General features: G+C 44.4%; 2 long non-coding RNA genes across 28 annotated transcripts in view; one reads left to right on the forward strand and one right to left on the reverse strand.

Annotated features, from left to right (window-relative positions):
* The window catches only part of LOC147379297 (uncharacterized), a 119825-nt gene that overhangs the window by 46315 nt on the left and 52624 nt on the right, over positions 1-20886 (reverse strand). For 10 of the 26 annotated variants that reach the window (XR_015159930.1, XR_015160049.1, XR_015159806.1 and 7 more), the window contains one exon: positions 12858-12962. This is a non-coding gene — a long non-coding RNA (uncharacterized LOC147379297). Of the gene's footprint in view, positions 1-5077; positions 5249-10808; positions 10985-12584; positions 12698-12857; positions 12963-14352; positions 14434-16856; positions 16956-20886 lie in introns of those variants that run through there. The other 16 variants (XR_015159893.1, XR_015159802.1, XR_015159856.1 and 13 more) reach the window with 7 other exon arrangements.
* On the forward strand, positions 6438-12859 carry LOC147379298 (uncharacterized). 2 transcript variants are annotated; one of them, XR_015160086.1, is made up of 3 exons: positions 6438-7602; positions 8686-8872; positions 11726-12859. It is a non-coding gene; the product is annotated as an uncharacterized LOC147379298 (long non-coding RNA). The 2 variants fall into 2 exon arrangements; XR_015160093.1 differs by having other exon boundaries at positions 11737-12859.

Consider the following 20886-nt stretch of genomic DNA (forward strand, 5'->3'; position numbering starts at 1 on the left):
TGTTTGCACCTTCATTGTGTTTATGGAAGGACACATATGCAGGCATAAGCAGGATGAGGGCGTTGCAGACCCTGGCAGTCTGTCGTGTCTGCCCCTGCTTCTCTATTTCCACAGCCATCCCAGGTCGCCTCCTCTTTCAATCTGTCCTACACTGCGGAAATGGGGAAATCTATTTTGGCAGCAATTTTCATCCCATCATTAGCTTAATGTTCAAACCCTTTTGACAAGCATCTCCCACTCCACCCTTCATGATGGAACGTGTCTCTTGTAATTGGTTCTCCATCGTGTACCTACAGTTCCTTTGGCTGCATGTTATGTTAAAGGTAAACTCTGTCTTCACTTTGTTGTGAATTCTTGCCACATTCCAACTAGTAGGCACTCGAGGGGGATTTCTGATTAAAAACTCATTTACCTGCTCCCTACGTGTCACAATAGCAGCTCTCCACCTTGCTAAAGGTTGATGGCAGCAGTGTGTAATGACTCGGCTTCATCCCCATTCAGCCGCTAATCTGGTAGATGGATGATTCTGTTCCTCCCCCCACCATGCCCAGAGAGCTCTACACTCCATGAAAAATCAGGAACGTTGCCAGCTTGCTACCTGACTCCTCTCTGCCTCCCAACACAATGCAAAACAACCTCCCGTTTCTCCATGCTGCACATAAATAGAGATTGTTCTTCAACTTCAGAAATGTCCTTGGCACAGAACGTAGGAGCCTACCAGTCACAGGAATTCTCTCTCTCCATCTTACAGAGCCATGGCCAAGATGTTGGTCAGTGTTCAGGAAGCCCATGATGCAGTGACTCTTTCCCTGTGACGGAGGGAGTAAATGTTCCCTAATCAGTCCCCAGAACCTGGAGCCAAACCCATGGGGGAATCATGGACTCATTCCATGTCTCCTTCTCGGAGATCCTGCTGCCAGGCAGGGCTGCCATGTCGCTCAACTCTAGGTAAATGCTGCTCGCTGGGCCCTGGTGAATGTGAAATGTGGTGGGCCCTGGTGCCAAGCACCATCTTGAACACAGCAAGGCCCCTGACTGTGTTACAGTTACTGTGTCACACCTCTTTGCGTCTTCAGAGGCCCACTCTGATCTTCCCCACCCTGCTCTGTGACCCCGGAAACAGACCTTGTGCATGGCATCAACACCCTTGCCCTCCAACTTCCCACTGGCAGGAGGCTGGAAGAAGGGGAGTGCCGGTGGACCCACCCCCTGCCAGGTTGCCCTGGGGCTCAGCCCTCTCCATTCCATTACCTTCTCAGAGTTCTGTCGAGCACTCTGACTGTCCTGCCGTCATGAGCCCTAGGGGATCGCACTCTCCCTCATCGCCCTCATCTTTCTAAATGGTTCTTCTAAGAGACTGTTCTCATGTGACTCAGTTCGAGTGTGCCATCATTGATGTCTCGCTGGAATTCTGACAGAGATAGTGGTAAAGAGAGTCAGACACGACAGTGACTAAACAGCAACAAGGCAGAGCTGACAGGAGCATGGAGAAAAGACCAAAACCAGACATATTTGCAGGTATAATGTATATAATTGTAGATAGCGAAACAGCTGAAAAAAGTAAAACAGGGTAATGGGATGGAGTCACCAGCTGATTCTGCTCACTGCCACTTAATAGCCTAATTCAGCAGGGCACCTCCTTCCTTCTGCCTTTTTTTTTTCTTTTTTAAATCATGTAGTCATATTGCTACTTGCATGTCAATTCCCTGGTTTAAATTTAATAAATTATTTTCTTCAGAAAAAAAAGGAGGACCATCTGATTGACATCTAGGGAGAAGGGCTGTGTCCTAGAGTGGCCTGGAAAGGGCTTTCTGAAGAGTGAATGTATGACAAAAACCGTAATGATGAGAATGAGGCAACTGCACCAACATAGGGAGAAAGAACATTCCAGAACAGCAGATGCACAGGGCCCCAAATGACAAAGAGTTTACACAGCACGGTCCTAGTGGACTAGAAAATGATAGGAGATGGGGTCAGGGAGGGAGGGCATAAAGGAGGTTGGGTTTTATCCTAAAGGCACTGAGAAGTTTTCACAGAATTTGGGGCAAGAGAGTTGGAATGGCCATGGTCCTAAGGGAAATCAAATTAAACCATGACATTGTTTAGCGGAAGAGAAGGTGATGAAAGAATTATTCACATAGGTGTAGGCAGGGCTAGGAAATGATAAAGGGGTGAAGTATGTGGGAACCAGCAACAGAGGGAAGCTGTTAGCAGCCCTACATTTGGAGGGGACAGGAGGGGAAGTCGTCCCTGGCTGCTGGGAGGAGGAGTTGGGAAAGAGGGGCCATTGATGGGAGCTGCGTCAGCTGGTGACTTCCCCAGGATGTTAGGAAGGTCTGGAGGGTGGAGAGGAAGGCAGATTAGGGCACATCCTGGGCCATGGGGGATGAGTCCCAGGGAGGGTGGATGACACAGGAGGATGATTGGACACCCAACCACCTGCACATGTGACGTGAAGTAGAGAGACCGGGAGGAAGGAATTTCATCATCCGATGGTTACCCTTAGTCCCAATTTGTTGTTCAGTCACTAGATCATGTCTGCTTCTTTTTAACCCCATGGACTGCAGCATGCCAGTCCTTCTCTATCTCCTGGAGCTTGCTCAAACTCAAGTCCCTTGAGTCAGTGATGCCATCCAATCATCTCATTCTCTGTCATCCCCTTCTCCTCCTGTCCTCAATCTTTCCCAGCATCTGGGTCTTTTCAATGGTTCTTCACATCAGGGGTCAAAGTATTAGGACTTCAGCTTCAGCATCAGTCCTTCCAATGGATATTCAGGGTTGATTTCATTTAGTCCCAATGTGACTCAGCAAATCCTAACGGTTTTCATAAACATAAACACCTTCAGGACTGGGGCCTAAAACCGGGAGGTTCGAGGGAAGGCAAGAACAAGATGTGGGGATTGCAGTAAAGGGGGTTGCCAGCCCACGAAAGGGCCTGCACACTGAGCTGTGACGTAGGTGATATGCAGGAGAGCCGTCTGACACTTGGAGCCAAACCACAGCTTCAAGGATGGTTTATTCAGCCAGCTTCACAGGCATGCCAAACTTTTCAAAGTCCTTTTATTGCTAAGCTCCCACGGCTGTGTGGGCCAGGAAAGCCCATCGGGTGTGGGTTTGAGCTGAACAAAGGCCTCGTTGCCTTGCACCTGCTCACACTAAGGGATCCTTGTCAACTGGCCGGTACAGGCTGGCAAAAATAGATGGCGCCCAGCCCTCTGCTTCTAAGTGTGGAGGAGAACAGAGCTCTTAGTGAGACTCAGATCCAGGGAGAGAAAACACTCTGGGGGTTTTCTCCGAGAAGGTAAATACATATAGCCTTCTTTTCCCCTTTCTGGTTTCTGCCTTGTAGTAGGATACAGGAGAAAAACCAACAGAGCGTTGCTCTCTTGAGAAACCTCAGCTGCCCCCAACTGACATTATCCAGTCTTTCCAAATGTTTTTAGCAGCATGAATCTTTTTGCAAACAAATTTGCCACAGAATCTTCATGTATAACCCAGGTGACATCCCAGTGGCCATTTCCTAGACTTTCCCACAGCTCTGATTCCAGCCAGCTTAGCGGCACCCTCCTGAGTGTGTGTATGTGTGAGGTTCATTGAGGTATGATTTGCATACAGTAAAATTCACCCTTTTTAGGCATACAGTTAGATGAGCTTTGACATGGTCTTGTAATAATACCACAATCCAGACACAGAATGGCTCCATCATTCTCCAAATTCCCTCCTGCCCCTTGCCCCGACCTCCATTCCCCACAACCACTGATCTGATTTCTGTCCCTGAATTTGTGCTTCTTCCAGGACATCATATAAATGGAGTCAAGCAGTATGTAACCTTTTGTGTCTGGCTTCTCCCATTCCAGCCTAATGCTTTTGAGAATCAGCCATGGTTTTGCACATTATCAGTAATTTGTTCCTTTTTATTGCTGAGTAGAAGTCTATCGTTCTGTGTGGTTTTCAAAGTTGTCCTTCAGGTTCTGATTCCTTTCTATGTAGAATATGAAACCTCCATTCAAATAATTTTCTTTCTGCCTGAAAATACTGAGATGGAAACTGTGGTAAGGCCACTGAAGGAGTATACATGGAGTGAGGCTGTTTGACCCCGCAGTGTCATTGGCGTGCTGCACCGGTACAACAGATCTGTCACTCACCAAGCTCCCCTCACCTCCAAAGCACCTCTGACTTGCCCCAGGACTTGAATTCCTTGAAAATTTTAAATCAAAGCAAGGGAACACAGCTTGCTATTTCTTTCAAATTATAATTAGCAGACCAATTCTTAAGCAGGGGAAAGAATAAAAGGGAATCTACATGATTGAAAAGAAACCCTGGCCACTAAAGGTCTTCAAAGGACAAAGCTGTGTGACCCAAACAGAAATCTGCACAACTAACTGCAACCAAAACCTTCAGCTTTGACCACGGCTCATCTGACTGTACAGTGGCAAGTAGCTTTTGGATTCTCAATCCTGCCACCTGACAAATAGCTTTTGTTCCTCTCTCAAAGGCCACGTTACTTGCCGACCAGCTCACTAAGTGGGAACCTGTGTGCAGAGAATGAGGTGGGGGAGGAGGCAGAGTAGGGTGTGTCCACAGAGCTGGGTCTCAGAGACTTGGGTGCTCTGCTCCGGAGTTTGGAACTTATACTATAGGCAATGGGAAGGAGCTAAGGGCTTTAGGTAGCAGTGGGTCAGTGTGTATTCTGGAGATCCCTCCACTGTCCAGGGTAGGAAAACTTGTTGGGGGACCCTGCCATGGTTCAGGAGAGAGATAATGCATCAGCAAGAAGATGGAGAAGAAGGAAACCATCTCAGAGACATGTGGGATGCAGAATCAGCAGAGTCTGAAAGAAAGTGAGAGAAAGGAAGGTGCAAACAACAGCTTTTAGATACCCCAAACGACACTGCGATGTAGGTGTCTGGTCCATTTCACAGATGACAAAACTGAGCTTAAGGAGGTTACATCAACGTACCTGAGTTTACTAGCTAATAGGATGGAAATCATACCACAGAACTGAGGCACCGCACTCAGGGATCACTCAGGTGTGTAAGATAGGGAGAAACACATTTAAGGGAGTACTGGAAATTACCTTTAAAAAACCAAAAACTTGCTTTGGGAAGAGAGTATCCTTGAGTCCTTGTAGAGTAGTATTTGGGCAGTTACCATCAGTGAGCTAAGTGCAATGAGCAGGGTTTAAAAGGGTTTGCCCTGTTCTCCTCTTCCTCACTTATCCTCTTTTGCTCTGTCCTTCCTCTTGCATCTGGGGAAGAGAGATTTGTGTAATAATGATTTAATGATTTAGCGTTTGAGAGCATTTTCAGCAAAGCCTGCTGCCAGCTGCCTCTTCTGACCCAGACACCTCCCCCAACAGCATTTTATTCCTTTCGGGTAAGTGGCCTCCTCCCTACTTCCCAACTGCTTTGGAGATGAAAGAAGGCAGTGAGGGATTTATCCTTCTTCCCATAATATTGTGGCTGTAATTTAGAGCTGCCATAACTCATGTGTGACCATAATACTATGGAAAAAGCCATCATTCAAACCCCAAAGGAAGAAATGTGGAGTCTTGTTTCTTCCAGCTGTAAATTGCCTCAAAACCAACAGACAGCTAAGGGCATAACCAGACAATGGAAACTAAGGTTTGGAAAGTTACCCATGATGAATTGCTTTTTTCTTTTCTCCAATTTTCCACATCTTCACAAGAATCAAAAATAATTTTCTGTATTAGAAGGTGACCAGAACCAGATGATTGACCTGTATTCAGCTAGTTTATGACTCTCTAAATTTGGGGGATGCCCTCAGAGACTCTTAGAACTGTATTAAATTTGCAGATAATAGAGCCTGGTCAAGTTGAGTTGGATCAGTTAGACTAGTTCTGTGAGGATACCAGCCATGAGTCTTCCGGGGACCGTGGTGCCTGTTTTCCCTTTGTTTCTGGGAGGGGGTGTTCCAGACCTGTGATTTCTCTCACTCTATTCCGGTCCATGCTTCCCAGCTGTGGGTGAATATAATGGCTTATGCTATGGTTAAACCTCACTGCTCTAATTCTCCAGCGAGCTCATGTAGGAGATCATAAATCCCTAATTCTTCCCCCTGTTTGTCCTGTCACACTCAGCTCTGTCCAGGATGCATACTGATACATAGGTATGAACACCTTCTATGCATCAAGAACATTCTCCACACTTTGTGCTCACTATATATCTCATTTAATCCTCACCACAACTCTGCAAGTTATAGATGATCATTCCCAACTTACAGCTGAGGAAATGAAGTTATCAAGTGAGTCTATGAATAAGGAGAAGAAAAATTCTAACCCAGGTCAATGGAACTCGACAACTCCGTGCTCCTGCCTCTCCTGGTTCACAATCCTTTTAGGAGGTAAGATGTAATATTACCTCTTAGAAAAAGGAGGACAGAATTCTCATATATGTTACTGAATGTATAAGCTTCTTTTTTTTAATTTTTTCTTTATTTTTGGCTATGCTGGTTCTTCATTGCTGTGTGGGCTTTCTCTAGCTGAGGAGATTGGGGGCTACTCTGTTGGGGGCCAGAGTGAGGTACTCCGCCCATGGCAAAGGTCATGAGGAAGGAGGCTCGACATACGCAAAGGCGGGATCGAGCCTCAGGAGTCCCCCTGGAAATCCTCGAGCGTCTACCCCCATAACCAGAGCCTGCCTACTTTACTACTTTGTGCTCTTACCTACACCTCTGACTTTACGGGGGGCTGTCCCCCACCACCTCTTTCGGAGAAGGAGTTAACCTAGAGCTCCAGTCAATAAAAACTCTTGGGTGTGACAAGAGTGTTTTAACCTACAAACTCCTCTGAAGGTTCTCTAGCCTGCCTGACAGGCTTGTCGGGCCACATGTGATTGCTCACAGCCTCCCAACCGTGAGAGGCACGAGATGCTTTAAACCTTCTAAAAACAGGTTCCTTAGAAAAGTTAGAAAACTATTAGTATAAGTATAATGGGCTGATTAGAAATTGTATTGGTGAAGGGTTTTTCACTTGTTGAGCCAATGTTTGTTGCTAAGTCTCCACATCCCCCGCCCTTACACACATTAATGAATATATAGAAGAAATAAGTATTAACCTTTGATATTAATCACGTTAGACCTTAGGCTAAGTAAATTCTTTCCTTAACTAAAACCCACTACACCCTCACCCTATAGGAACGTAACTTTATTTGGGTGGTGTCTGTTTTGAGAATAATCAGCCCTGGAGAAATAAGTGTCCTGATTGACTGACCGCTGTCACAAGGAGAGGGTCGTAAATTGTCAGCAGGCCCCCCTGGGCAGAAGATGATGTAACACCCCTAAGACCTCTGTATACATTTGTATGAAGCACCTGACTTTGATAAAAGTCAGGACTGCTGTCCCCACGTGACTTTTGTATAACATCTCAGTGTATAAAAACAGACTCTGGAAAATAAAGAATTGGGATCAGTTTCTCGAAATACTGGTCTCCCCATGTCGCTCTCTCTCTCACTCTGGTTGAGTCTCCATCTGGAGCGCGGAACCCACCACGCTTACTAATTATGCCTGGGCTTCTAAGATCCGACCGGGGAGGCCTCAGTGTCTTCTCTCCTTCGGGAGAACGGAAGGACGCCTGTGGCCTACGTAAGTGGTGCAAACTTCTTGTCTTGAAGTTTTATTGGTCTCCTGCGTAAACCAAGCTACTCAGCCTCTTTTCTCCACTGAATTTTCCTACTGAGCTATCCTCATTCTATTACTCTTTATATCCTTAATTAACATTTAATTAAGCAATTGTTTCCTGATCTTCGCCTACGCCATCTCTCCTTCGAATACCCTGGATCAGCCGGGGCTGGTCCTCCATTAGCTGCAGCGCTCGGGTTTCTCACAGCAGTGGCTTCTCTTGTTGCTGAGCACAGGCTCTAGTATGCACAGGCTTCAGTAGTTTTCAGGCAAGGGCTCAGTAGTTGGGTTCTCTGGTTCTAGAACAGAGGCTCAGTAGTTATGGTACATGGGCTTAGTTGCTCCATGGCATGTGAGATCTTCCCAGACCTGGGATTGAACCCATATCTCTTGAACTGGCAGGTGGATCCTTTACCACTGAGCCACCAGGGAAGCCCTGAACTTCTAAATCAAATATTACCTAAATATTTCTCAGATATTATTTACTTTTAAGTTAGTAACTTTCGATTCTTGTGCTTGTGCCTTCAGATTTGTGAGTTCAGGTTCTAGGGTTAGATGGCTTATATTCAACTCCAATTCTGTCAGTTCTTACCAGTTTTGGCTTTGGGTAATGAAGTCAGTAACCTCTCCATATCTAGGTTTTTTCATCTTAGAATGAAGATTCTAAGTAGTATACACTTTACAGTACTCTAAATTTTAAAAGGATACATTGATGTAAAATGTCCAACACAGATGTGGCATGTGGGTTGTGTGGTTGACTTACACTGGGGGCCTCAAATGAACCATGCCTTCCAATACTAAGCCCTGTGTAATGTCCCCCCACGCTGACTCTGGAGTTGGCTGGATAACTTGCTTTGGCCAATGGGATACTAGCAAGTGGTACGGAAGCAGAGTCTTAATAAATGCTTGCATATAGGGGTTTGTCTCCTTGGGACATTTGCTCTCAAAGCCCTGAGCCACCATATAAAGAAGTTAGGTGATCCTGTTGGAGAAACTCCCTGGGGAGAAAGAGAAATAGCAACTCAAACCCTAGCTGTTCTGTTCCAGGCATCCCACCCAGCAAGATATCCATCTTGAACAGTCCAGCCCTAGAAGACACCATGCGGAGCAGAATGCCACCCAGTTGAGCCCAGTCAACCCATAGACTCCTGCCTGCTCGCTTCACTCATGTCCGACTCTTTGCAATGCTATGGACTGTAGCCCTACAGGTTCTGCTGTTCATGGGATTCTCCAGGTAAGAATACTGGAGTGAGTTGCCATTTCCTCCCCCAGGGGATCTTCCAGACCTGGGAACTGAACCCGTGTCTCTTACATTTCCTGCATTTGCAGGCAGGGTCTTTACCACTAGTGCCACCTGGAATGCTAAGAAATAATAAAATATTCTTTTAAGCTACTACATGTTGTAGTGGTTTGTTACACAGCAGCAGGTAACTGAGATTAAAAGTCCTTTCAATACATGTCAGCTATTTTTTTAAGTTGTCATCATTATCCATTGACTTTATTTCCTCCAAAATAATAAGCATTAAGACATAAAAAACTGTGTTCCTCAATATCTCCTTCACTCAACAAAAATGTGTGTTTCTACTATGGGCTGATCAACAAGGACTTGTCTCCTATTTTAAAGAAAATGGCGTTCCCCCCCACAAGGATTCTTGCATAGGAATTTTGAACTTTTAGATTTGCAAAATAGACAAATTTAAATTTCTCATCTTGTTGGAATATTATTTATCAAGTGACTACAATGTTTATCCATTTTTAAAACCTTTTAAAAATGCATGAAGCAATGAGTGCAGAACCCAACCTTATTTTTCATATCTCCCTGACTCTTGATAGGAAGTTGAAAAATACTCAACACTACATCAAAACCAGGTGCTCAAGTATAAAAGGGCCTTTGAAAGGTCAGCCAGTCTGCTCCAGTCTAGGTAGGCTTTCATCTCAGCTTCCCAGAGAGCAGCCAAGGCTCCTGTTTTTAAAGATCTGCAAGTAACATTCCTACAGTAGCAACCACAAAGCCCTTCATGCACTGACGTTTCCAGAGGAAACCAGGGAGTGGGGTTAACTTGGCCTTCCCTCTCTGTCTCCTACGCACAGGCGCTAAGTCACTTCGATTGCAATCCCAGGGACTATAGCCCACCAGGCTCCTCTGTCCATGGGATTCTCCAGACAGGAATACTGAAGTGGGTTGCCATGCCCTCCACTTCCTCCTAATTTATGGACTGCTGTAATTTAGGGTCATGTTTGTGGCCCTAAAGTGCCATTTGGTTGAAAATCACTCACAGACATGATGAGTTAAAACAATTGGTGGTAGAGAGAGCTTGAGTTTGAGTAAACTCTGGGAGATAGTGAAGGACAGGGAAGCCTGGCATGCTGCAGTCCCCTTGGGGTCACAAATAGCTGGACATGACTTAGTGACTGAAAAGAGAGGGTTTGTCTTTCCTTCCACAGCTCTCCTGTGCCCAGGACCTGTGGGCCTTCATCTCCTCAAAGACTGCCTGACTTCAGTTGTTTATAGGACATAGGAGTTTTAGCCGTGCATTATTCCTCTCTGTCTCATACCCTGTTAATCCCATTTTAAAATCAGAGTGCTAGGAAATGGAGTCTAATCCAGCTCCCACACTTATGTGCTGTCATCATTTTAAGATATGAATGAGAGTGGGAGTGGGGGGTCAGAGAGGGACCAGGAAAAGCACTTGGCCTGGAGATAAAACATTCACAAAGGATCTCAAACTTGGATTTTGGACATTATTTCCTAAAAAGGCATTACATGTAGATGCTTCTTGTTCAACTCTAAACTGTGTTCTGTGATTGACCCATACCGCATTTCAGGTGCTGCAAATTAAAGAAAAACAAACATGCAATTACCTGAGAATAGCACACTTATATGGGCTTCCCCTGGAGAAGGCAATGGCACCCCACTCCAGTACTCTTGCCTGGAAAGTCCCATGGACGGAGGAGCCTGGTAGGCTGCAGTCCATGGGGTTGCGAAGAGTCGGACACGACTGAGCGACTTCCCTTTCACTTTTCACTTTCATGCATTGGAGAAGGAAATGGCAACCCACTCCAGTGTTCTTGCCTGGAGAATCCCAGGGACGGGGGAGCCTGGTGGGCTGCCGTCTATGGGGTCACACAGAGTCGGACACGACTGAAGCAACTTAGCAGCAGCAGCAGCAGCATGGGCTTCCCCGGTGGCTCATCAGTAAAGCATCTGCCTACAATGGGGGAGCTGCAGGAGATGTGGGTTCGATCTCTGGGTCAGGATAATCCTCTGGAGGAGGGGTACTGGCAACCCACTCCAGTATTCTTGCCTGGAGGACTCCATGAACAGAGGAGTCTGGTGAGCTACAGTCTGTAGGGTTGCAAAGAGTTAGACATGACTGAAGTGACTTAGCATGGAATGGCATAGCACAGTTATATACCATTGTGTTTTCTGAGTTAAAATTATAACTTGCTAAGGTAAACTTTAAAATATGCCACAGTTTTGTGCTTGTTTTGACAAATCTTTAAAACAGTAATAGTGAAGCATTTGTGAACTCTTATATGCTAGGAGGGCTTCCCTTGTAGCTCAGCTGGTACATAATCCACCTGCAATGCATGAGACCCTGGGCTGGGAAGATCCCCTGGAGGATGAAATGGCTGCCCACTCCCGTATTCTTGTCTGGAGAATCCCACGGACAGAGGAGCCTGGCAGGCTACAGTCCATGGGGACACAAAGGGTCAGACACGACTGAGCGACTTTCACTTTTGGTACATGCTAGGAACTTCGCAGTTGACATCACAAGCTGGTGCAATGGGAACTATTTCCAGCCCATTTACAACTGAGGAAACTGAGGCACAGACATGATAAGAAGTAGGCCCAGGGCTCAGGTGACCGTGCAGAACCTTATAAATCCTTATAAAACCTTATAGGCCCCCACCCATGCCTTCTGCCTGCCTTTTGTCTGTAGAAAAACTTTAGTCAAAGAATAAGTCTAATCAGAGAAGTGAGAAAATGCAGAAAGAAAGGAAAACAGTCAAGCAAGATGAAATAATAATACTTTAGCCATTAAACAAAGTCAGGTCTATAGATAATACTGTCACATCCTTTGAGCTGTTTTGCAGATACTGAAACCCCTACCAGGTGGGAGAAGTCAACTGTTTGCTGCCCACAAGCACATAGACCCCAGACTGGATGGAACCAGAAGGTTGAAGATGTTGACTCCCAATTACCCCACCACCAACCAATCAGAACAATGTCCATGAGCTGATCACACCTGCTCCTTGAACACTACAACTCTCCTCACTGTAACCTTTGGGACACACGGAGGGCATTAGCCTGCTGTGGCCCCCTTTGCCTGACAAACCCATAAAAGCTACTCTTTTCTACTTCACCCAAAACGCTGTCTCCATGTTTCTATTTGGCACCGGTGAACAGAGGCTGAGTTTTAGTCACACCCCAAGGTGACTGAGCACAGAGCCCGGATGTAAGCTGTGGCAACCTGGCTCTAGGGGTCATGTGTTCAACCCCTAAACCCGCTGTGACTTTGATGTCTGAGTTTCCACACACAGGGAGGATCCCTTATATCTCTAAGAAGAGCTGGAAAAAGAAGGTGAGGAGAAGCGGCATGAGAACTGTGCCAGGAAGGGTGCGCCCAGGTGAGCTGTGTGGTTGCTGAAACACAGACTGCAGGGCCTGCTGGAGCCAAGAAGATGCGGCTGCCTTAGAGGAACCCACCAGGAGCAGGCCTGTCCTCCCCGCGGCTGCCGGACCTTGGCCTGTACTGTGCTTCTGCTCCCCTACCCCGCCCCCACCACACACACGTTCTCTCTTTCCTCCAGGCTTCGTCTCCATCTCTTTGCCTCAAGATTCCTGCGTGTGAGGGCCCTGAGTCCCTTCTTCCAACTGTTCCTCTCTCTGCCCAGTCTGTGCCCCACTCTCAGGGGCTCCTGAGTGGAAGCCATGCTCTCACCCTAGATCGGCCGTGGAGAATCCAGGATCCAGATTCTCTACCACCTCAGACTCTGGGTTGACCTTTCTGGGCCCAAGGTCCTGGGAGCAGAGGAGTGTGGAGTGGAGAGGAACCTGTGAGTAAGAGGAAGGCAGATGGCCCAGGAAGCCCATTGTAACAGGGGAGGGTGGGGAGATGTGCATTTATGTTGTGAGCAGTGTCCTAGAAGCCTGCTGACACTGCAGTTCGTCCTTCAGTGTACACGTGTAGTCACACGGAGGTGATGTCACTTACCACAGTGCCAGCGAGCCTGGTGCCTCCGTCACGGTTGTTTGAGTCATGAAGTTCCATGGGCACAGAGGACAAGAGTTTTGTAATGTCCCACAAAATGTTTGAGGCCTGAAAAATAAAAAAGTATTATCGTAACAGAAAAATAAACCATAAAATAAAAATCTAATGAAATGCTTACAAACCATAACAGTGTATCACCTAGTCAGTAACAAGTCAGTTCATATGTAACTACATTTAGTGCGGACAGTGGGTGGACTTCCATCTGATTTAATATATTTGCAATGATCTTCAACTGGCACTGAGGTAAAGGGGCAGTGAAGCAGGGGGCAGTGAGGACAGGATTATAAGTGCTGGAGGATTTGCACAGAGAGGAGGGTTCATGGGTGGGCACAATAGACCCTTAAAAGAGGGCAGAGTGAGACAAAGGGGGCCCTGTCAATGATGCTCACAGGTTCCCCAAAGTAAGCCCTTCCTTCTCACTCCTCAAACTTAAGTAAAATTCCAAAAATTACAGTTTTGATGCAATTAAATTTCTTGCAGAAGTCAGCAAAGGGTGTGGGTGGGGGACTGAGGCAGGAGTTTTGCCTCTGTCTCAGCATCTCTAAAAGTGAACCTGCTGCTGTCTACAGTTGACAGCAGCCGGGTTTGGGACATCCACCCTCTATGTGGTAGAAAATTCAAGTATAATTTAAAGTCAGCTCTTGGAGTGGGGGGTGGGCAGCTCTTGCATTTGTCTGGGGTACAGATAGTGGCCCTGGAACTACGAGGTATTGGGCATCCAGGGAGAAATACAGGTCAAGGTTTTTCCACATCCATGATTCTGCATACACGTATTTAACTAACTGCAGATCGTGTAGTAGGGTAGTATTTCTTATTGGAAATAATCCATGTAATAAGTGGGCTCACACAGTTCTAACCCATGCTGTTCAAGGATCCACTGTATTTCTCCCTGGACGCCCAGTACCTTGTAGTTCCAGGGCCACTATCTGTCCCCCAGACAATTGCAAGAGGCCCCCCGCAATGGATCTCCTACTTTTCTGCAATCTTCCTTCCACAAAATAAAAACTGCGGTCTTTAAAAACCACAAGGCAGAAGCCTTCAGATCCCAATTAAGGATAACTCCCATCTTCCCTGGCCTTTCACAAAGCCTTTTGTGACCTGGCCCATCTTGGCCACTCATCTTTTCCAGCCCCCTCTCCTAAGTGCATCTACCCCCTGCCACTCATTCTCCCTGTCCAGCCTAACCTCAAAGCCTTGATCCTCATGGCTATCTTTGCCTGCAGTTCCTCCCCCAGACCTGCAGGCCATCAGGCTGGTCATTCAGGTCCCAATCAGAGGTCACCTTTCAGGGAGAACTTCCCTGAGCCCCCAGGGGAAATTCACCCCCCACCCCACATCTCCTTATCTCCTTTTCTTCATCAAACTTTTCACCCCCTGGAACTATCTTTTCACGTACATAATTCTTTGGCTCTTGTCTGCTTCTTTGCCTGCCTCTCACCTACTAGGATGGAAGATCCTCCAGGACAGGGACTTGCCATTGATGTAATGGTACCTGGGACGTAGAGGTGGTCAGTAAATGCTTGTTGAAAGAACGAGAAGAAAAATGAATAAGTGGGTTTGAATTGACATGGCCCACAGGAGTGTGGAAATCATGGGAATTCTTTGAGTTCCTCTGATCAGGGGTAAACTAATTTTAACTAACCCTCCAAGGGGTCTTCAAGTAACATCTGGTTTATGTATGTATTTAATTATACCTTTACCTCATTGCAAAAGAATTTGTGGGCATTTTCAAAGATACATAGAGTGCAGTAAAAATTGTTTTAAAGGAAATAGTAAATATGGAGAGGAAATAAGCACTGAAAAAATAAGATAAAATGATGGCAAGATTAGTGATTAGAATACTTATCACAGAGTTCTTCCTTCCTTGACAGAAGAGGACTGCAAATTTGACTTTGAACTTCTTATTAGCTAGTGACAGCTTATCTACATTAACGTCCTTAAAAATGAGGAAAAGGGTAAAACTTTCCTTATTGAATTTTCACCTGTTAGCCATGAGTCATAACAACTAAGCTAACATTCAATGTGTTTCCAATTAATTTAACTAACCTTAGTTATAGCACTAACTATGATTTGTTACCAATCAATATTTATTACACATCTGCACCCAAAGGGCTCATGCATTCCAACAAATTCATATTTTCCTCCTGTGCTGCCCTAATGACATGGCAGGATTCTGACTACTCAAAACATTTATGGGGAGCAGAGCCTGCCAGAAGGCTCCTTGACAAGCCCTCTAGGGGACATAGGTCTGACACAGCTTACTCCTACCCAGGAGAAAATTCTTATTTGAGTTTGAGTTTAATGTATAGGCTCCTTAATTATACTGAGGTTCATTTTCTTCCTCTGCCTTCTCACCCCACTTTTCCAGAATAAAGTCCCTCCATTGGTTTAATTTTTTTTCTAAAGTGTACAGATTTTCCAAAATTCTGCTCATCTCTGTTTCTCTGGAAGCTTCCTCTGTTCTTCCTCTCCCTCTCTCTGTTACACACACATTTTTGGAAGGCAGTATAGCATAGTGTTGAAAGCATGGGCCATGGACTATTGGCCAGACTGCTTAATATTTGTGTGTCTCAGTTGCTTGCTTGCAAAACTGTGGATGATAAATGTGTTTGTACATGTAAAGTGCTTAGAACAGAGCCTGGCACAAGGCAAGCACTATGTGAACTTAACTATCTTTATGATTATATGCTGCTGCTGCTGCTGCTGCTGCTGCTAAGTCACTTCAGTCGTGTCCGACTCTGTGCGACCCCATAGACGGCAGCCCACCAGGCTCCGCTGTCCCTGGGATTCTCCAGGCAAGAACACTGGAGTGGGTTGCCATTTCCTTCTCCAATGCATGAAAGTGAAAAGGGAAAGTGAAAAGGGAAAGTGAAGTCGCTCAGTCAGGTCCGACTCTTAGCGACCCCATGGACTGCAGCCCACCAGGCTCCTCTGTCCATGGGATTTTCCAGGCTATTCTCCTTTAAAGTGCCCCTCCTTTCCTGTGTCCCTCAGCAGAAATTGTATTTATTCCTTTTGTCTTCTGTCTCCATGTCTCTGAACATTCCTGGTATTTCTTTCCCCTCTTCTTTGCTTGGAAAACTCCTATTCATCCTTCAAAACCAATCTGAGAGATTTCCTTCTGCAGAAAATCTTCCTTAATTGACACACCCAACCCTTCCCCTGGGCTCCCCTAGCAGCCTGTGTGCACCTCTCTGTCACAGCATTTAGAATACTGTGAGGTATCATCTGTTTGCTTGTCTGTCTCCAAAAAGGACTTCTGAGCCAAAGGCTGAAACTTGACCCTTTGTGTCTTCAGTGTCTAGCAGATTGCTTGCTACATAGTGGTTGCCCAGTTCTGGGTTGGTTGAAGTAAAATGAGTACAGAACTGATCCCATGGACAAAAAATCAACCAACAAAATGACAGCATCACATTTCTTACATGTTCCATACTCAAGCATTATGGTATCATGTTTGCTTTTCTGAAAGCGAAAGTGTTATTGCTCAGTCGTCTTTGACTCTCTGCGGCCCCATGGATTGTAGCCCGCCAGGCTTCTCTGTCCTTGGAATTCTCCAGGGAAGAATACTGGAGGGGCTAGCCATTTCCTTTTCCAGGGCATCTTCCCGATTCAAGGATTGAACCCAAGTCTCTTAGGTTGCAGGCAGATTCTTTACTGTCTGAGCCACCAGGGATGACTGCTTTTCTGACTGGGACCAAAAGAAACTGTATTTGTATTCTTTATCATTTAAATAAAGATTTAATTCATCATTAACTTGTTGATAGGAATAATTCATCATTAAATGGGAAACAAAGTCCTACTTCCTTTCCAAAACACATTTCAAGAAAGTGGCATAAATGTTGGATCCTTTACTGGGCGCTGGATTCGAACCCCACTTCTGTCTCTCCTAGTTGTGAAATTTGGGGCAAAGCTGTTCACTTTCTTGGATTTTGATGTTTGTACCTGTAAAATGGGTGTTGTGATGCTTGTCTCTCACTTTTCTTGTGAGGATCAGTTGTGATGGTAGATGCGAAGGTGCTTTTAGAACAGCATAGCATTCCTCTGTGGATGTGAGAGAATGTTATTTGAGGAAAAATCTTGGTGTCTAGACTTACACACTTATCTAATTAAGGAGCAGAGAAACTATTTCAGTTGAAAGGTTAACTGGAGATAATACTCCCTTTCAATCAAGATTCAACTCTGCAGCATTTTGCAAGTTTATATTTTCAGTTACATTGTTTCATTAGATGTTAAAAGATGTTTCGGTACAGTTTACATAAATGGCACTGCTGAGGAAGGCAGGGTGTTCGTGCGTCCCAAACCCTTAGCTCTGCAGGGCATGCTGAGTGTCCCAGGGCAGAGGACGACGCTATAATTTTACCAAAGGAAGGTGGGGGCAGGGCCGACAACCAGGCCAAAGGCCAGTTTGCCTCCTCCAAACACAGGGCTGTGTGAATTATGACTATTTTTACATGGCAGCTGAACCATGCAAACTTACACATAATGATTTGTCAGCTAGAATATGTCTACATGCCAGTCCTTTAATTTTTCTTTGCTGCTTTCTAATTTTACTGTGACGATAACAAACGAAACCACAGCACTTCCATCAGAAACCAGAGCATGTCCATGAATAACTAACAGACTGCATACAGTTTTCCCAGTGAATTTTCAAAGCCAAACGTGGGTTGGCTTTTGTATATAAATTGCCAGTGCGCCTTTTCCATTCTGGTGGGAGCTCTCTGAAGGGAACATTACAGCTGTGATGAATAACAGTCCCTCTAAAGAAGCTGGCGTGAGGCACGCATTTCATCCCACTGAGTGGAACACTGTGCCTGTCGCCAAATGTGCTGGGTCTCCCACCATTAAATAAATATATACATATGCCACTTGGCTTTGTTTCCAAGCCCTGGTTCTATAGAAACCAACACTTTATTACTATTAATAATACTACAGTTATAATAGATTCAAAACCAAGGAATGGTACTTTGTCCTTAAATGGTGACTTTGATTAAATTTCCCATTGTTCATTACTTAATTATTACTTACAGCATCTTTTAACTCTTCCCTTACCACTACAGTAAATGGCAATATTCTTTCTAATATAAATTAGCAGCCAATATTCTAATCAATGAATCTATAAACAAAACATTGACCTCACAACACAGTTAACATTTATTATGTGACAGGTATTTTCCTAATTATCACTATACCCATTTTACAGATAAGGAAACTGAGGTTAGGAAGGCTAAATGACTTCTCTAACATGGCTTATCTTGAATTTGAACATAGACCACTAAGTTCTAATGCTTCTCTATGTAAGTAAAGCATAAAACCGCTGTTTGATTTTTTCCCCAAGCAGTGGCAGAATTATAACCATACCCGTAGTGTATAGAGAGCTTTTTTGAGAGATAATACTCATCAGTGATCTTGCAATAATTACTGCCATGATGCTTTTTTTTTGGAAATGCTATTTAACAAAATAACTCAGGGTTTTAGTTATAATCAATCGAGAAAATTTGGAGGCAAATAATGCTTTCCGTTTCTTTTAAAAATTGTAATAGATGTAATTTTTATTTTACAATAACATCGCTTAACTTTTGGGTATTTCCTATAAGCTTTAATCTGTCCTCCTGACTCGTGTCTCTCCATCCCACTACTAACCTAAAGAAGCTTACGGAAACTGCAATTCAGTGGCCCAGCTCCCAGTCTCACATGCAACCCCAGCTTCAGTGTGTACCTATTGCTTATGGAACCAAATCCAAAACCCGAATGTCAAAGCCCTCGTCAACATAGCTTCATCTTACTTATCCATTCTTATTTCACACAACTGCTCAGCATGTATCCTTACTCTCAGTGTAATCTCAATCCGAGCCACTGCTCTGTCTTTGAGACACACACTGCTTTATTCCTGATTCCACACCTTCGATTATACTGTTCCTGCATTATGGAATGCTCACCCCCAAAGGGTGATGAAACTTGAGACTCATTTCTTCCTTGACACCAACCATTCTAACCCATGTTGCTTTCCCCTGGTCTTCTTCCTTTTTCCTCAGGTTTGATTTATTTTTTTAAAATGGGTACAGAAATTCCTTTTGTCTCCTGGAGGATGTGAATTCTAATTGTTTCAGCATTTTCTTCTGCTCTCTTCATCTCCTCTTATCAATCTGCATTCCTTTAGTCTGTATATTTGTTTTGGGGTCACTTTCCTTCATATTGGAGGATTTTACAGTATTGGTGATCCTTGGTCTCTGTTTATATTTCAGAGGGAGGAATTAAGGTATGTGAAAGCTCTGGATGTATGAGCAGTGTGTATTATCTAGTGAGCGTCTCCATAAAAGAAAAATGGCAAATTTTAATAAAAACAATACCCTGAAAAGATATCCAAGGGAAAAGTAATCCATTCTAAACTAAAGATTCATGACAATGGAAATTTTGCTCATGAAAAAAATAACTGTGTAGATGCAGAATAGATTTGATTCTAGAGCCTAGTTTAACTGTACATTGAAGAGACAAAGTTGAAATAATAGATCTTCAGTAAAGCAGCTCCACAGTTTATAACAAAGTATAATAGCTCTTTTAATTCTGAGCAGATAAACAAAATTGTTTTTAAAGCAATTGTTAAGAAAATTAATCTGACAGAATATCTAAAAGTGTATTGATGCCCAATGGAAATTTTTGAAAAACATAATTTAGAGAAGTGTAAAATAGTGTACACTTCCTCACAGTTTCCCTGTTTTAACCATCTTACAAAAATATTCGTTTCGAATCACCTTGACTCTTTAAGAATTCTGTGGGTTAATTGCTTTTTTTTTCTTTTCACCTCATGGTTTCCTTTCCTCAGTAATTAAAACTGCACTAAACCAAAAAGAAGCAAATGGCGAAAATATTCCTCAAGACTATTTTTCCTGTCTTGTTAGCAGAACATCTTCAAAATAAAATATTCTTAAAAGTTTTTCAGGAGATACTGAATTCATTGCGATCCTCAAATGAAATGAAACTTGTAAATACCATCAAAACCTCCTTAATTCACTTTCACATATTAAATCATTTTGTCATAATAACCTCATTGATTCATCATTCCTGCTTTTTCCCTCTTTACCTACTCTTTCATCCTTACCTGTTGGTGACCCTGATAGGTAACAGTACCTTTGCTGTTTGCTAGTTCTGCCTGATTTATGTGGATGAAGGAAACAGAATGTCACAAATGGTGACTGCCTGGCTTTACACAGGTGCCTGGAGGATGGCCCACTGATTAATGAGAGTCCCAATTTGAAGGAATCACTAGTATGGTTTTTTACAGCTTGACTCTCTGCCCAATGAGGTAATGGCAAAAATTTTCACTTGCCTTAAAGATGATTCCTTGTATATTATATCAAAAAGGAGCTGAGGGTTGCAATTTAACTTGTAAGATATCATTTGAAATATTAAAATGGAGAAAGAGCAGCCAGCAGACAAATTGAAGTGGCAGTAAGTACAGCTGAGGACAAAGTTATCCTGGTTCACACCATGTTCTGAGCTGTACCTTAGACTTATATGGGGGAGCTTTTATATAAACATCCAAAACCAGGCTCCATTCTAGATCTAGTGAAACGGGCCTGAGAACCTGCATATTTGAAAGTTTCCCAGGTAATTCTAGTGCAGTGTGAGGACTGAGGACTACTGAAATAACAGGACAAGATGAATTACACAATGGATAAGAATAATGAAGCTCTCTGTGTCTTCCCAGGGCTTCCCAAGTGGTGCTAGTGGTAAAGAACCCACTTGCCAATGTAGGAGACATAAGAGACGCAGGTTTGATCCCAGGGTCTAAGAAGATCCCTTGGAGGAGGGCATGGCAACCCACTCCAGTATTCTTGCCTGGAGAATTCCATGGACAGAGGAGATTGGCAGGCTACAGTCCCTGGGGTCGCGACGACTCTGACATGACTGAAGTGACTTAGCACACATGTCTTTCCAATTCTGGGTCGGACACACAGTGGGAGAGGGTGCAAAG

Source organism: Bos grunniens, chromosome 1 (genome assembly GCF_055505025.1).
Source record: "Bos grunniens cultivar Pamir isolate PY7600 chromosome 1, Bosgru_T2T1.0, whole genome shotgun sequence".
In the NCBI taxonomy this organism is placed as follows: Eukaryota; Metazoa; Chordata; class Mammalia; order Artiodactyla; family Bovidae; genus Bos; species Bos grunniens.